This window comes from Suricata suricatta, chromosome 6 (genome assembly GCF_006229205.1).
Source record: "Suricata suricatta isolate VVHF042 chromosome 6, meerkat_22Aug2017_6uvM2_HiC, whole genome shotgun sequence".
In the NCBI taxonomy this organism is placed as follows: domain Eukaryota; kingdom Metazoa; phylum Chordata; class Mammalia; order Carnivora; family Herpestidae; genus Suricata; species Suricata suricatta.
The window spans coordinates 15,149,325-15,166,060 of record NC_043705.1 but is presented as its reverse complement, the minus strand read 5'-3'; the positions used below and the strand labels follow the sequence as shown (position 1 = coordinate 15,166,060).

The 16,736-nt window shown below is 40.2% G+C and overlaps 1 protein-coding gene across 2 annotated transcripts in view; it reads right to left on the bottom strand.

Moving 5' to 3' along the window:
- The window catches only part of LOC115294628 (zinc finger protein 474-like), a 61,693-nt gene extending 50,187 nt beyond the window's left edge, over positions 1-11,506 (bottom strand). For both annotated transcript variants that reach the window (XR_003910006.1, XR_003910008.1), the window contains exon 1: positions 11,345-11,506. The gene's annotated coding sequence lies outside the window, so the exon portion shown is untranslated. The remainder of the gene's footprint in view (positions 1-11,344) is intronic.
- Between the last annotated feature and the right edge of the window lie 5,230 nt (positions 11,507-16,736).

Here is a 16,736-nt window from a genome sequence, read left to right as displayed (position 1 = left end):
GGAATTTTCTCTCTTGCTCTCTCTACCCCTCCCATGCTGGTGCTTTCTCTCTCTCAAAATAAATAAACCTTAAAAAAAAGGAAAAAAAAATATTTCAAAGAGCCTCGTCCATTGTGGTGTTATACCAATTCACATTCTCTTTTCTGTGTGGCCTGAGATCTGGTAATTCAGATCGTAAGTTTGCTACAATTACATTAGGGAAAAAAGTCCAAGTTCAAGCAAACTTGTAAGGTCTTATTTGATGAGTAAAAGCAGAAAAAGTAGTTTATAGCAAAGACTCAAGTAATCCTCTGTTAGTCTCCATTCCAAAGTACTTTTTGCGTACCCTTCCTATAAATTTAGACCCAGTTGAAATGCTAGTTTCAAAACACTTATCAGTTGTGGAATCTTGGGATATGTATCTTCTCAGTGTCTCAGCTTCATCTTATGTTTAGTGGGATAATAATACCTTCCATAGTTATCATGAGGATTAAAAGAAAGATAAAATGCTTAGCACGATGTGTGGTAGGTGGTAAGTATGTCTCATAATTGTCACTACATGGCTTTCATGCCTGTCTTCTCCATATTTTCATAAACTCAGCAAGTGGGAAAATGTAATTAGGAAGACTAACTATAGATTTTTGAAATTACTCTCCTTTCGCTAAATTATTCTGAGGGATTCCAAAGTTTCTATTCCTCGGCCAACTCAAATCATATTTTGTTCACATTTTATTCAAAGACCTTCCAACCTGCAGTCCTGCAAGGGAAAGCAATACTGAAAAGTGAGCAGATACAAGAGCACGTTCTCTCCAACTATCAAATCAAATCAGTATGAAAATGTGATTCGACTCCATTTCCAATTGGGGCAGACTGGAACAGAGCTCGGTGCTGGACAAAATGCTGCCCATCTGTAGGCTTATTGGCAAGTCTACAAAACGGTGTGATGTAAAAAAAGGAGAAGAGATCCAATCACATTCCCCTCTTGGGGAAAATAATAGTAATGGTTGCTAAAGCAGAGAGGTCACTGAGAGAGAGCTGCACATCACAGCAAGTAAGTGATGCCTAAGAAGAAGGCAGGATAAAGGGAACGGGGTGGCTGTGGGTGGAAGATGGTAGAGCTGGGAACAGACTAATAACAGGACACACTGAGCTGCCCGTGCTACACGGGCACAGAAGACACGTGATGTCCTCTACTCCTTACACCTTTCTCTATATTTAGAGGTTATCTGTGCTCCTGGAATGTCATGATGTTCCTATCAGATACAAGAAGAAGCTGGGGCTGCCATGTACCAAATTAGAAGTGAAAACTAGATTCAGATGTTATCCCTGTCAATCAGGTCAGGTTTGAAAAGGAAGCAGTCACCTCACAGGTGGAAAAAGTGATGACGAGGTTGGGTTTGCCAAACTTGGACTGTAGACAGGCCTCTCTCTCCATCTTTCTTAGGAAGAGAAGCCGGGCACCTGGGTGGCTCAGTGGGTTGAGCATCCGACTTCAGCTCAGGTCATGATCTCATGGTTCATGGGTTTGAGCCCTGCATTGGGCTCTGTGCTGACAGCTAGCTCAGAGCCTGGAGCCTTCTTCGGATTCTGTGCCTCCTTTTCTCTCTGACCCTCCCCTGCTTGCGCTCTGTCTCTCAAAAATAAATTTTAAAAAAATTATTAAAAAAAAGAAAAGAAAAGTAGGCTGTTGTCTCTAGTTCTCCTCAGGCTTTTCAACAATTCAAGAAAGAGACCAGATGAACAAAGGGCTGAAAACCCAGGGGAATATCACTCTACTCTGAAGAAATCAAAAGATCTTGGTTGAGAAGTTCCTTTGATATTCTTCTAGAATTCTGAAACTTTATGAAAAATTGCCTACTAATTATTTTGGTGTCTGGGCCAGAGAACAGATTCCACTGAACTCTCTGGCCTGGGAGTCCCCTGGAACAGGTAGGTCTTGCAGTTCCTGATCCCTAGTTCTTAGATTCTCCTGTATTCCTATACACGTGTGTCCTAATCAATGTGCCACTGTCTCAGGCACTTGGATATGGTAAGAAGGACTGCCTGGACCTGCATTTATTTAATAATTCATTCAGCGCAGAATGCTGCCTCTGGCAGTAGACTCCAGAACAGATATTTTGTGACATAATTTTTGTGTTCCCATCACCACCACCACCACCAACACATTATTCATTAGAGATATTTCCAAATAGCCCTGCCCTTACCCCCATGAGTTAACAGGCTAATTTTTACAATATGTTTACTTTGATTATGTATTATTAAGATTTTATGGCAATAGTGCCTGGGTGGCTCAGTAGGTTAAGCATCTGACTCTGGAATTTGGCTCAAGTCACAATCTCACAGTTTTGTGAGTTCGAGCCCCACATCAGGCTCTATGCTGACAGCACTGAGTCTGCTTGGAATTCTCTTTCTCGCTCGCTCTCCCTCTCTGCCCCTCCCTTGCTCGAGCTCTGTCTTTCCCAAAATTAATACATTAAAAAGAAAGATTTCACATTGCTAAAAATAAAGAAAGTCCTACTCCAGTCAGCCACTTAAAGAAATAGAGGCATATCTTTTTATCAAAGTAAGAAGTCTGGAGCTCATCAGAGATTCAGCAATCCCATTAATGGTCTTGCCTTTTCCCTCAGGGACAAAACTACTATGCTAGTACTACAGTATTATTTAAATCATGTCATTTTCCTCTCTGCCTACAGAACAGATAGCCCACACATAGGGTCCCCAGTCCTAGGAGAGCTCTTTCCCTAAATGGGTTTTTTGTGATGGTCTGTGGTAGGCCAGCTCCCAAGAAAACGTTTCAGAGCATTCCATCAGCTTACCAACAATAGGCATCATGAATATCCTCCTGCTCTGTCCTCTTTTCTCTCTCCTGACTTGGCATGTCCAGAGGTCCTATCCACAAAGACTATTCCACTAGAAGACAAGTAAGGCAAATTTTCCATGTGCCTTCTAAGCTTTTTATCTAAAATGCTTTTCCCTTTTTCTCTGTCTTGAGGACTATGGTGCTACCCTGGAGCTCAGGGTGGGCAAGTGCAGCAGGGATATACTTAGCCAAATTCCCATTGGCTTTCAGTGAGCTCTGGCAATTTCTCAGTGCTTTATTCCCCCTCCCCCTCTCAGCCCCCATTTTTCCTAGAAGCTTCCATTTAAATGTTTTACGCTGCTTTTCATTTATTTGTTCATGCCATTGTGTCTTTAATTTTCTGACTTTTCCAATACTAAGATCTTATATACCACATTTATATAAAAATACAGAACAGGTTGATGTATCTCAAGATGCTATAGAATCAATATGTGAAGATGCACAGATTTAGAATCTGTCCTGTATATATCATGCAGAAGAAGGACCATTTTAGGCTACAAATCTTGGTCCTTTTTGGTTAGTTATAAAATTCCAGTTACTACAAAATTAACATTGAAATAGATGCCATCACATGAAAGATAATTACATTGTTGATGAACCACAACAGACCTTATTTTATTTAGGAAAGCAATGGACAGTGTCCAATTAAGTAATTTTAGCTAGAATAGTATTCCAATGTACTTATCAATAAGCTTCTCCCGGGAGTCTTTGTTAGACATTTATTTGGAGATTTCTTGTCCCCCAGAAATATGGTAATAGCTAAAATAATTAAACTCCACTTGACATAGTATTTGACGTAGGAAACAGAGGGAAATATGGTTTTAATTTTTGTTGATCAAAATGTTATGTGTTTCATATATAGGATAGTCCACTTGGAATTGAGTAGGTAAAGCAATCCAAGATTTATCTTACTCTGATGTTGCACAACCATCTGGTATTTTTGAGGAGAAATGCCATGAAATTATTCAAGTAATGTAAACCCTAATTTCTTATTACACATTTATGATTTTAAAATGAGCTATAATGTAAACAGTTTTTCACAAATTATATGTATGTATGTCTGTCCTTCCAATGACTATATATACTTGCTTAGCAAGAGGCTGGAATTTTATTAGCTATAGTTATTATCACATCACTGAGCACTGTGCTTCCAGAAGCTCACACATAAGAACATAGACACACACACACACACCTCTATACATATTCTTTCTAGGTCAGAGAATACATGGAGAATCATTGTCAGGATCTTCCCTTAGCAGTGAATCCATGCCAGGACCCATCTAACACTTATTTGGTAATGATATGCTGGACTATAACCAGTCAGATGGTACTAATAAGGACAATAATTGGCTGGAAAGTGAATTCTGACTCCATCTCCAACTGTTTATTTCTTCTCCATTTCTCATTACTTCTCAGTTTGTTCTTTGTTCATTTCACAGTAATTTTACTAAAATAACCTTTGATTGTATCTCTCGACTTGGAAGAAGTCCCAGTGGTGAAGAGTTCAGGCTGAAACGATCACGAGGGTGTTTTCCTTTACTCCGGCTCTCCAACTAGATTCTCGATCTTAGTGTGGACTTGTGTGGGATATGAGGTTCGGGAGAAGAGAACAAGGGGAAGGTAAAAGGCCCTACCTTAGTAGATGCTAGAACAACATTTTGCATCTCTTTCCCGCATGATTGCCTATTCATGATTCAGCAGAAAAATCAACATTGTTTCCCACTCTGCTCATCTTCTACTTTTCTTTCCACTCACCTTCTCACCTCCTGTTGTCTCTACTTTTTGCATCTTTGTGCATCTCCTTGCCTGCATTCTTTCACACCTGTCTCACATCAAAGTTCTACCCCTTGGATACCGGATAACCCCTTGGGAGATTATATTAATTCACATGGAAGCATTTCCACATCTCTCATTGATATGGGTGGGTATTAAGTTCACTACCAGGCAGGTGAATGGATGTGACTTCCTGGCCATGTGCTGCTCCAGTGATAGTTGGTGAGCAAACACCCCATGCTTCTATTTTTTCAGAACGGTCACATTCACCTCCCTAAATCACAAAACAGATCCTGAACTTCCCTGGATTGAGTGGTCCATGGTTGTCCCTCTACTCTCAGGACAAATTTCAAACTCTTGGCCATGAAGACCCTCTGTGACCTGGTTCTTCTTTAAGTCTCTGCCTTGGTCTCTTACTCCCTCTTGCCAGTGCTCACTTTATCCACGCTCACCTTTCAGGTACTCAAAGGCTCCAAACCCCTTCTCACTCCAGGGTAGATTAGGGGAGGGCCTGGGAAAGGGGCTTTTTTTGCGCATGCTCTTGCCAATGCCTAGAATCTTCTCCCAGTTCTTTGCAAAGCTTCATTTTTTCTCTATTTATATCTTGTCAATTCAAAAAGATCCTTCCTGGGGTGCTTGAGTGGTTCAGTCAATTATGCATTAACTTTGTCTCAGATCATGATCTCACAGTTCCTGTGTTCGAGCCCTGCATTGGTCTCTGCTGTCAGTGTAGAGCCTGCTTTGGATCCTCTGTTCCTCTCTCTCTATCCCTGCCTTGCTCACACACTCTCTCTCTCTCTCTCTCAAAAATAAATAAACATTAAAAAGAAAAACAGGGGCACCTGGGTGGCTCAGTAGGTTAAGTGTTTGACTTTGGCTCAGGTCACGATCTTCCAGTTCATGAGTTTGAGCCCTGCAATGGGCTCTGTGGTGACTGCTCAGAGCCTGGAGTCTGCTTTGGATTCTGTGTCTCCCACTTTCTCTGCCCCTCCACCACTCACCCTTTGTCTCTCTCTCTCTCTCAAATATAAATAAACATTTAAAACTTTTTAACTTAAAAAACCCCAAGAAACAAAGAGATCCTTCCTGACAATGCCTTTCCAGTAATTTTTTTCTCTCTCTCAAACACACATGCTGATGCACATATACACACACCATCCTACATGCAGAGATACACATAAGCATGTGCCTTCATATACATTCACAAAGAATACACACCATGCACACATAGACACATATGCACATACACATGCATGCATACAAGTACCTCTGTCACCAACTTTGTCACAGATACTACTGCAGTGACTTTGTTCTTTATTTTTTTCACAGCACTTACTATATTTTTGTCTTGTTTATTTACTTGTATAGTATTTGCCTCCTTCACTTGGATGTAAACTCCAGGACATTAGGGGCTCATTTTCTCTCTACATAGTTATATCCCTAGTGCTAGGCACAGAGTAGGTGCTAACTAAATAAATTGAATGCTGAATGAGCTGACAGATTAGTTTGATTTTATATTAAAATTTTAAAATAAAACTTTAAACACAAATCAATCTATTTAAATAGAGGGGTGAAAACATTATTAACGGGACTTTTGGAAGGGAAGGGCTAATAGCCAGCTCTGTGGTATTTTTTCAAGTCTAGGGGATACCTGAGCCTCTAACCCTTGTTCCTTATAATCCTCAAGGAATTAGGAATTGGTTTCCTAGCTTTAAAAGTATAACCCTACCAAATCCAAGGGAAGTGAGAATTCAGCCAAGGACTATGTACTGGACCAAGCCCTCATAGGAAAGACTATTTATTAACTAATGAGCAACAGCATCGATGGCCAGGATCTTCCCTCAAGAACAGAGACAGACAGATAGATAGGCAGACAGATAGACAGAGGTGATGTATGACCAGCAAGATCAGGCACTGGGTGCCATATAATTAGGCAGAAAGCGAAAGAAGGACCTGAGAATCTGGCTTTCCTGTGCTGAGCTCATTCGTATGTGGTCTCTCTTGATCACATGCATTCTGGGTGCAGATGGTTTTCCAAGTTTAATTCTCCTTGGAACTCATATCTCTTTTGAAGAGAGCCACAGAATACTGGACACACAGAGGAAGAACAGTTTCCAAGCCAACAGCCTAAAGGCCAGAGGCCTTAAAAGATCAATGTATTTTATCAGAACTGAAGATTAGACCAGGGTCAGCAAACTACAGCTCACTAGCCAAATTTGGCCAGCTACTTCTTTTTGTAAATAAGGGTTTACTGGACCAGAGTCATGATTATTCATTTATGTGTGTAACTTTGGCTGTGTTTGCACCACAACTGCAGAGTACATGGACCTAAATTATTTACCATCTGGGCATTTGGCAGGAAAAGTTTGAGGACTCCTGAATTAGAGCATACAAATGAGACTCCATTTTAACAGTGAAACACTCATCATGAATCATGTGAATTCACAAAAGAGAACTCCCTATAGCCAGAACTCTACCAAGTTTTGCTTCCATAAAACTCCTATTCGACTCCTCGTAGTATCTTCTCTCAAAAACACCTCTCACCCACACTGCACTTGGCCCATTCTATTTGCAGCTCGTCATCCCTTTCTACCTCTTGTCACCTTGCTTCCTGTACATTTTCCCTCCCTGCTGCCTTAACACGGTGCATGTTATGTGTAGTGTCACACTTGTATGCTGTGATATTTAGGAAATGCTGCTGTGTTTTTAAGACTCCATAGGAGTCACCACCTGCTTCCTCAGGAAGGGTGTTCTGGAACTGTTTGCATTCTTCACTATTTACAGTTTGGTTTTTTTTGTTTTTTTTTCAGATTTTCATATATTCTTGAAAATGTTTCATTCACCAGAGAACCTGGGAAAATGATTTAGATGACATTACATAAGCTGTATTAAGGTCTGGTCTGCAAAGAAATTTCTCTTAGAAATCATATATGAAATTCTAATTCTAAAATATGCTGAAAAATGAAAATTACAGAAATGATATTTACATTCTGAGGCTCAGAGGAAAGAAAAATTTTGACAGTGACAGGACACTTGGAAAACCTGAGAAAATGATGTATCTTTGTAAACGCTTGAGTGCTGATACTTTTCATTCCTAGGAATGTAGGAAGACATTTAGTCTGATGTTTATTTTACCAGATACAGATTTTTTTCTCTATAATTATGAGGAATACACTGTTAAATAGGCAATAGAGGAGAGACAATAGGAGGAGATTATAAGTAATGTTTCCTTGTAAAAATTATGAACCTAGAAATATTCTCCTTCCCTATTTCCAGTGCCTGGGATATAGTACACCCTCAAGAAATCATTGAATGAATAAATGAAAATTAAGGTCACATATCATTCTGTATAAATGCATTGGAAAATATCTATATATTTTGCTGGGATTATCATTCTTGAATACACTTCTGACTGTATGGTTTTGGAGATTTGTTTGTTATAGAATCACTTAAAATCAGATTATTGTCAAGGAAAAAATATGGACAACATGCAAGAAAAAATGCCCAACCTAATTCAAACGCCTATGCATAGTTCCATTGGCAAGAAGTTCTGGAAGGACTCCACTTGAATATTTGTTTTTAATACATGCTGCACTACTTATAAGCCAAGAGGAGCTGGCTTATTAAAAATCAACAATGCCAATAAAGACAGATAAATAGGCTCATGTAACAGAAGAGAGTCCAGAAATATATGGTTGGTTCACATATGCAGTCAATTGATTTTTGACAAAGATGCTAAGATAACTTAATGGAGGGAGGAGAATCTTTTAAACAAATGATGGTCAACAGTTGGATACATGTCAGGGAAAAGTTAGTGTCAGGTCTTTAGTTTCACCACACATGAAACTTAAATCAAAATGGGTCATAGAACTAAATATAAAAACTATAATATGTAACGTGTACAAGTGTAAAAATTGTAAGCCTTCTAGAAGAAAGTAATTAGGAGAATATCCTTATGACCTCGATAAATACCAAGATTTCTTAGACAAAACATAAAAGAGCACTAAACTTAAAAGAAAAATAATTTTAAATTTTCCTTTGTGTAAATTAGAAACTTTTGCTCTTTAAAATCAACCATTAAGAAAATTAAAAGCCAAGCTATAGATTGGAAAGAAAGGTTGACAAGACATATATTTAAAAAGGATTTATGTCACATATATATGATACACACACACACACACACACACACACACACATAACATATATACATGTATCTATAAACAAAATTCAAGCAACCCAATTTTTTTTAAATGGGCAAAAGCTTTGAATAGATTCTGCACAACAGAAGAAGTATAAATAGTCCATACGTTCATGAAATAAAATTCAACATCATTAGCTGTTAGTCATAAGCAAAATGCAAACTAAAAACCAAAATATCACACACTAGGATGGCTTAACACTTGTTAATACTAAGTGTTAGTGAGGATGTGGAAATACCAGAACTCCCTTGCATGCTTGGGGGTGGGGGTGGGGCGTGTGAAATATACAAACACTCTGGTGAACAGTTTAGCAGAATCTCACAACATTAAGCCTACACCTACTTACTGATGTGGACATTCTAGCCCTAAATAAGTACCCAAGAGAAGTGAAAATGTATGTCCACAAAAGACATATACAAATGTTTCCAGCAGCTTTTGCTCTTAATAGTGAAAAATTTAAGAAACCACACAAGTGTACATCAGCAGGCAAGCCAATAAACAAATTATGGAATATTCATGCCACAGAATATTACCCTACAATAAAAATGAACAAATTGCTGATACATCTAATAACAGATCCCAGTCAAAAATACTTTGTTGGGCGCCTGGGTGGCTCAGTCGGTTAAGCCTCCAGCTTCGGCTCAGGTCAGATCTCATGTTCGTGGGTTCGAGCCCCGCGTCAGGCTCTGTGCTGACCTCTAGCTCAAGAGCCTGGAACCTGCTTCCAATTCTGTGTCTCCCTCTCTCTCTGCCCCTCCCCCTCTCATGCTCTGTCTCTCTCTGTATCAAAAATAAATAAAACACTTTTTAAAAAATTAAAAAAAAATACTTTGTTGAATAAAAAAAAACATCAGGAGGGACACCTGGGTGGCTCAGTAGGTTAAGCATCCCACTTCAGCTCAAGTCATGATCTCATGATTCGTGGGTTTGAGCCCCACGTCAGGCTCTGTGCTGAGAACTAGCTCAGAGCCTGGAGCCTGTCTTCAGATTCTGTGTCTCCCTCTCTCTCTGACCATCCCATGCTCATGCTGTCTCTCTCTGTCTCTCAAAAATAAAAAACATTTTTAAAAATCAGGAAAGAAGAGTATATGCTGAATCATTCCATATATGAGACCCTAGAACAGGCAAAGCTGATCTGCAAGTGCCAGAAAATAGATTGGTGATTGCTCATGGGTACGGGGGTGGGTGGAGAATTCAGTATAAACGTCAATGGACATGTTCTTATATTGATATCATTGGTGGGTGGATGGATGTAATCCTTTGCCACAATTCCTCAAACTGTGTACATAAAATGTGCACATGCTACTGGATATGAATTACATAGTGGTAAAGATGATATAAACAAGAAAGGAAATCTCTAAAATGAACAAAGAATGTGAACTTAATAAAAGCAAGATACCAGTCTCCAGCCAAGCTTGCATAAAAATGCTCAACTTCATTAGTCAGGAAAACGCAAACTATAACCGCAGCGACTTATCATTTCGCACTCATTATAAAGTTAAATGTACATTTACCTTCAATTTCTATCCTAAGTCTAAGCCAAAGAAACAGGAAAACATGTCTACCAAAAGACTTGTATGAAAATGGATACAGTAGCTTTAGTTATAGGAGATCCAAACTAGAAATAAGCCAAACATTAATGAATAGGAGAACAGGTAAACAAACGTGAATAATCCTATAACGTAGTAACACTCGCTTATAAAAAGAATCGAACTAGTAATATACATAGCAATGTGGAGTGATCTCAGAAACATTCCACTGAGTCAAAGAAGTTAGATTCAAGAATATACACTGTGTGAGTCTATTCATATGAAGTTCAAGGACAGCCAAATCATGCTCTAGTGATAGCTCTCAGAACCTGGTTCCTCACAGAAGGATGATTAACTGGAAGAATATGAAGAAACTTTCTGGGGGATAGATTAAGGTGATGGTTTACATGGTTTTATATATATATATATATCTGTCAAACTCACTGATTTTAGGAACTTGCATTTAAGAACTTACTTAAGATCAGTTACGTTTCTCCATGTACATTTCATCTCAATAAAAAATCTGCCAAGTCACTTGAGTGACTACAGGCTCTATCACCCCCTTTGCTTTCAAGGATAATTTGGTTAAGACACATATTATCCTGGATTAACATAAAACACCTTTTTTTCTGCCTTTCTTTGAAGAAAACAATATTTAAATAATTATAAGTTTAAATACTATTATTCCTTCAAATGGAATTTGGTTCTCTTTTACCCAGTAAAATATGTAATCCATAGTTCACATTATTGCCAGTATCATCCAATGAAGTAAAATGGTATTTGTTATTTTGTGTAGGAGTACTTGTTTCTTTTATTCAATGACTATTTTATTTTGGATTCCTTTTCTATAGTGAGAAAGGATTTACTACATAACAGTGAGATGGAAATGGAGTTCAAGATTACTTAAAATAAGAATCTATTGTTAGTTGAAAGGTGTAGCTGGGATGGAGGCTGACTGATTTGTTAGACAACAGAGAAAAAGCATGCCCTCCAGAGAGCCTCACCTTGTAACAGCTGTTTTCACCTTTCCACTGCGGCTTTTAGCATGGCCAGCTGAGCCCCTCAGCGAGGGGGCTGGTGGAACTGGGCAGAATTAGCAGGGTCCTCCAGGGTTCACATTTCCTCTTGCAGGAGTTCTGACAGCGTGTGTGGCTGCCTGAAAGAGGATCCCCAGCCTTTGTCGCCTACAGGTATCCTGGCAACTTGTCAACAAAAGGGACCGGACTGAGTTCTCTGGTAACAGATCGTCAAGATCCACAACAAGGGGTGAAGAAACTTGGAAACCAACTATAAAACAATGTGGGGGGCTGCCAGAGGAGCTGCCTGAAGACAAGATATATGCCCTGACCAAACATCCGTCACCCACCGGGCAGAACCGCGTTATTGCTCCCAAATTAGGGCCCCCAGGTGCTGGGCTGAAACTGCAGTTTCGGTTCCTCCCCTACCCTAAACCATTTGTTATAATCACTTGACCCTGTTTCCTTAGCAACTGACCTACATCGACCACCTTGTTTCCCGCCTTGTACCCTTTTTAAGATGTTTGTGTTCTCTCAATAAAGGAGGCTTGATCAGAGATTTTGTCTTGCCTCCATTCTCTGTGCTCCCTGCCCTACCCCATTCTCACCCCCTCCCTCAGGACCTGCTTCGACTGACCTGCCGGCCAGGTCAAAACAAGTACAGATTTCAGCTTTCTTTTAAGTTACTCCAGCAACTTTACCAATGGACTAAACATCCAATAAAAAGGTGCATGAATTGAAGTCCCAAGGCTCTTCTTAGAGTAGGAATGGAGTGGAAACAACTTTTTTTACCTAAGGGTGAAGAAACAAAATTTACCAACTATCTTACTGATCATTTTTAGGGTCCTTAAAAAGCATCATCATGTATAGTGAGGAAGCTTGGGCTCTTAAAGACAGAGATGGGTACTCTCCACAGCTCTCAAGGGGCAGACGTAGAAGGAAATAAAAGATGTAGAAGTTATGGGTAGTTTATTTTCTAGTACATCCTAATGCTGGGAGCCATTTCTGAAGTAAGGTTTGCAAGGCCTCCCACCGTCAGATAACAACCAGAGTCTACCCCCACTCAACCCCCACTCAATTTCTGCTGGAGCACTGACTCCCAAGGCACCTGAGTGACTGATATCAGGAGTGACTTGCCTTCTTATGCTAAAAATATGTGAATTGTACCTTGTGAAAAAACTTGTTATAGAAGTTTCTTCTTTTGTGATTATAGGAGCAAATGTTACATTTCCTGAGAAAACCTGTTTTTCTTCCCCTCGGAAAATAGGCTATTGACCCCTGCTCACAAAAGAACTAACTTTTGCCTTTGCTACGCTGAAAACTTTGCCTTGTATTTGAATGCTAAAGATCCCTTCCTTCCCCATGTGATAAACATCTATTCGCCTATTTCAGTCTCTATTGGTAAAGATTATGTATGAGTCTTCCACCAATCTATGTTCTGCGAAATTTTTACATACCAAAGAATTTGTTATCAGAAATTATTGTTTAAGGCAATTGCCACTTCTGTTTTGTACACCATACATTTTTTTCAATAAATAAAGCTGACTCTCAGGTCAGGGTAGAGTAGCCTGCCTGGGGAGCAGAAAGAAGGAAGCCAAGGCTTTCTCACTCCTTTTCGATGACACTGTCCATCTTTCAGGGAGCCCTGGACCTGCTGGAGCTAGACTCCGGCATCCTAAGTTATAGCAAACAAATATATTTTTTTTAATATTTATTTATTTTTGAGAGAGAGAGCACAAGAGAGAGCACAAGTGGGGAAAGGCAGAAAAAGAGAGAGGAGAGAGAAAATCCCAAGCAGATTTCATATTGTGAGCACAGAGCCCAACACTGGCTTCAAACTCACTTACTGTGAGATCATGACCTGAACCTAAATCAAGAGTTTGTCACTTAACCCACTGAGCCACCCAGGCGCCCCTATAGCAAACAACTTTAAAAACTAAAGTCAACATTTTAAAATACATCTGAATTATTTTTTAAGCCCTGTATTTAAAAATACCCTAAGATATTAAGCTAATTGTGATATATTTCTATGATGAAATAGTCTGCATGCACTAAAGCTCAAGAGGTAAAACAGTTTATAAATATGGGAAAAGGCTACTGTATATTTTTGAAAAGAGAAGCTACAAAACAGAAAACATACTGACATCTCATCAAACTCTGTGTGTGCATGTGTGTGCACAGGCACATGCTTAACTCAAAGAACAGACACCCAAGTGTTAACAGTAGTAGTTACTGGATAATGATGTTGGAAACAGTCTGATAAATGTTCCTTAAGATTAGGAGTTAGTGGGGGGGGGCGGGAACCTAACCTCTAAGATTCTAAAATACTATCTCTTACCCCAAATAACTGCACTAGGATATATAAGTAATTCACAGGACTGTGAATTCTGTTGAGATGACTTCAAACCACATCCAAAGACCCTGCTGGATAATTAAAGTCCATATTCTACCATATATGATGTTCTAAAGATGAATATATATATGTGTATATAAACACAGATACACACACACATACTCTACAGAGATTCAATGATATTTCAATTATACTATCACATAAAATAGTTCCAACTGAGGTGTTTTTCTTCTGAAACCTTTCAAAAAATGCCACGGAGAAGTGATAAAGCATGCCTAAAAAGACTTAAGAGCTGCCCTAAGAGTGAGAGAAAGAAAACTTAGCTTTACATATTTACTGAAAGTTTATTTACTTATTTTGAGACAAAGAGAAAGAGCATGGCGGAAGGGGAGAGAGACAGAGGGAGCCAGAGGTCAACCAGAGGATCCCAAGCAGACTCCGTGCTGTCAGGGCAGAGCCCAGCTTGGGGCTTGATCTCATGAACTGTGAGATCATGACCTAAGCCCAAACCTAAGTGGCTTACCTGACTGAGCCCCCCAGACGCCCCAGGAAAACATGGTTTTACATTGGGCTTTTTACTAATCTGTGGGTCCCTAGTTACCCTATTTCGTACTTTACCCAAACACCATGTTTTCTCGGCCCTATTGTAAGCTCAGTGAGATATTTCTAAAGAAATTGCCCAATAAATAAACACCCTCCCCAGTGCACACACAGCATCCCAGGTCAGTGGCCAGCTCTTTGGGCCAGATGGCAGGAGAACAGATAGGAAACGCTGGCGAGGGCAGGAAAGCCCCGGAAAAACAGGAGGGGAGATACTGCCATGCTTCAATAGGGCAAAGAGTCCTTTATGTGGACTGGGGACACTGCTCTCAGGAGGACCACAAGCAATGGCTCCCGGGTCGTGAGCACACGCGTTAGCCAGGCAGCTCACCACGCATTCACAGCTCTCTCTTCCCAGGGCCCGGTGGTGAGCTGCCAGCTGCTTTTCTGCATTTATCAGAGCTACTTCTGAAACTGGCCTTGGAGGAGCCTTTGTTCTCTTGAAATTCTGAACCCATCTGAAATTCATGAGTTTGTAGTTTCAGCTTAAACTGAACTTCCTGGGTTTCAAATCTATTTCATCTTGCCAAAACAGACCTTCCCAGGTCTCTGGGTCTCCCTCTTTCTCCGCCTTTTAAAGGGACCGGCACTGTTAAGTAGCTTACACTTCAACAGCAACAAAAAAACCAAGCTCCAAGGGCATCCTGGACATCAAATAGCTCTTACAACACAACCTTTTGATGACTCAAGTGTCAATGAAGCAGAAACATATGGTTCCATTTCCCATAAATCACCCACAGTCCTTAAAAAAAAAAAAAATCAAGGGATAAAGTACTCAGCACAATGGAGTCTGTTTGCTCGAATGTAAAACATCCGAAGAATACTTGGAGGCTGATGAATCCACAATATTTACCCATCCCTATTTATAGCATCAGGGAGGAAAGCCCTTGATTGGTGGCAACAGCTAATGTGCTCACAGGGGCTGAGTGGACAACCGGCAACCAGCATAAGTGTCAAGGTAACTGGGTTCATTGTCTCTTCCCTCTCCAGATACTCAACTTGACCTCAGCTCAGACACGGACACCCTTACTTAAACAGGCGTACTGTGGTTTGGTATTGCCTGAGCCTTTCTCACCTTAAAAAACAGTTATTTCAAGGTACTCGCTGTCCAACCTGTTGGTGTCACTGCAGAATGATGCCAGGCTCCACCCATAATCTAGATCTGACCCCTTGTGGCAACAGCCCCACCACAAGGAATTCTGGCTTAGGTTCCCTTCATAAAATCACAGCTGTTGTGCCTGCACCGGCCCCTGATGTTTTCATTAAAGGAATAAATCATGATGATATTTATGGAGCAGGAGAAATATTGCTCTGATGGTATCTCTGATGGTCCTGATGTCCCTGTGTTGATACAAAGTCCAAGTCTTACTCTGAAAACTACCTACAATGCTTTTGGATACATCGTTCTTGGAACTAGACAGGCTTGCACTCTGCAAGCAAGGTTTTTGCTTTTCTTTAATGATAGCAGCAGGAACTCAAATGGGATGTTTGTGAAGTTTGGCAAAACAGGACCCCTGGGTGCCTTGTTCTCTTCTACCCAGTTATTGTTGACTTTGCCTCTCCGCCTCACTCAAAGACAGCACAGGCCCCTCATCTCAAACCCCTCAACAACCCCACAAGGTAAAGCATTCGTTTCCTTGCTTTACAGGTGAGGAAATGGGTTTAAAGGCTTTGAGCAACTGGCCTCTCATCGCAGGGCAAATCTGGGACTTTGAAACTGTATGTCTTTCTGGTGCTCTGTGACCCCTCTTCCACTCCCTCCTGCAAGACCTGGCTGCCAGACTGCTGCACAGTATAGTCTGACCTCAAAAGAGAGAGTCGCTTTCCAAGATATGCTTTTTGTCACAAGAAAAGACTCAGCATCAGCTGAGTTTTATGTACTGCATTGAATTTGAAAAGGTCTACATTTAAACATTTGCAGAAAGTGTCCTGTAGTAGATTAGAAAAAAAGGGTGGAGGATATGCTTTAAATACAAACATTTAAAACTACAAAATTAATTAACTAATTAAAAAGGGTGTGTTTGATGCACTAGAGTCTTGCCCAACACATCTTAAATCCCTGAGGACTTTCTGCCCCCGGACAGTGTGACTCACTTTTTGTTTTTATCATTGTTCTCTCTCCAAGTCATTATAGATATATTTTTTTGCTAATTGCCCCCCAATTAGGAATTTTTAATACTGCATATAAACTTTATATCTGGTTTTTCATTTAGTTTTGAGAGACAGAGAGAGACAGTGCAAGCAGAGAGAGAGGGAGGTACAGAATCTGAAGCAGGCTCCAGACTCTGAGCTAGCTGTCAGCACAGAGCCCGATGTGGGGCTCGAACCCATGAACCGTGAGATTATGACCTGAGCTGAAGCCAGATGCTTAACTGACTGAGCCACCCAGGCGCCCCTGTATCTGTTTATGTATGATGGCCCCTTGGT